The sequence below is a fragment of the Leucoraja erinacea genome, unplaced genomic scaffold, assembly GCF_028641065.1.
Source record: "Leucoraja erinacea ecotype New England unplaced genomic scaffold, Leri_hhj_1 Leri_941S, whole genome shotgun sequence".
Classification (NCBI taxonomy): domain Eukaryota; kingdom Metazoa; phylum Chordata; class Chondrichthyes; order Rajiformes; family Rajidae; genus Leucoraja; species Leucoraja erinaceus.
Window position 1 is genome coordinate 11,441 of NW_026576885.1, and position 1,060 is coordinate 12,500.

The following is a 1,060-nucleotide window of genomic DNA, read 5'->3' on the forward strand; positions in this document are numbered from 1 at the left end:
AGAGATTCACCACTCTCTGTGTGAAAAAAGTTCTTCTCATCTCGGTTTTAAAGGATTTCCCCCTTATCCTTAAGCTGTGATCCCTTGTCCTGGACTTCCCCAACATCGGGAACAATCTTCCTGCATCTAGCCTGTCCAACCCCTTAAGAATTTTGTACGTTTCTATAAGATCCCCTCTAAATCTCCTAAATTCTAGAGAGTATAAACCAAGTCTATCCAGTCTTTCTTCATAGGACAGTCCTGACATCCCAGGAATCAGTCTGGTGAACCTTCTCTGCACTCCCTCTATGGCAATAATGTCCTTCCTCAGATTTAAAGGTCGCAGACAGACCTTTCCTTTGCTCAGGAGACGCTGAAAAAATATATGTAGCTCTACGCTGAAGGTTGACATAGACAAATGGGTGCAGGACCCTTCGAGCCAGCACCGCCATTCACTGATCATCCACAATCAGTACCCCGTTCCTGCCTTATCCCCCAATTCTGTTAGACAACAGACAATAGGTGCAGGAGTAGGCCATTCGGCCCTTCGAGGCAGCACCGCCATTCACTGATCATCCCCAATCAGTACACCGTTCCTGCCTTCTCCCCCATATCCCCCGACACCGCTATTTTCAAGAGCTCTACCTAACTCTTGAAAGCATCCTCCACCGCCCTCTGAAGCAGAGAATTCCACAGATTCACAACTCTCTGTGAGAAAAAGTGTTTCCTCGTCACTGTTCTAAATGGCTTACTCCTTAAGAGTAGGCCTACTTCGAGCCAGCACCGCCATTCACTGATCATCCCCAATCAGTACCCCAGTTCCTGCCTTCTCCCCTGACTCCGCTATCTTTAAGAGCCCTATCTAGCTCTCTCTTGAAAGCATCCAGAGAACCGGCCTCTGAGGCAGAGAATTCCACAGGCTCACAACTCTCTGTGTGAGAAAAAGTGTTTCCTCGTCCCCGTTCTAAATGGCTCACCCCTTATTCTTAAACTCTGTGTGTGTGGCCCCTGGTTCTGGACTCCCCCAACATCAGGAACATGTTTCCTGCCTCTAGCGTGTCCAAACTGTGTGTGTGGCCCC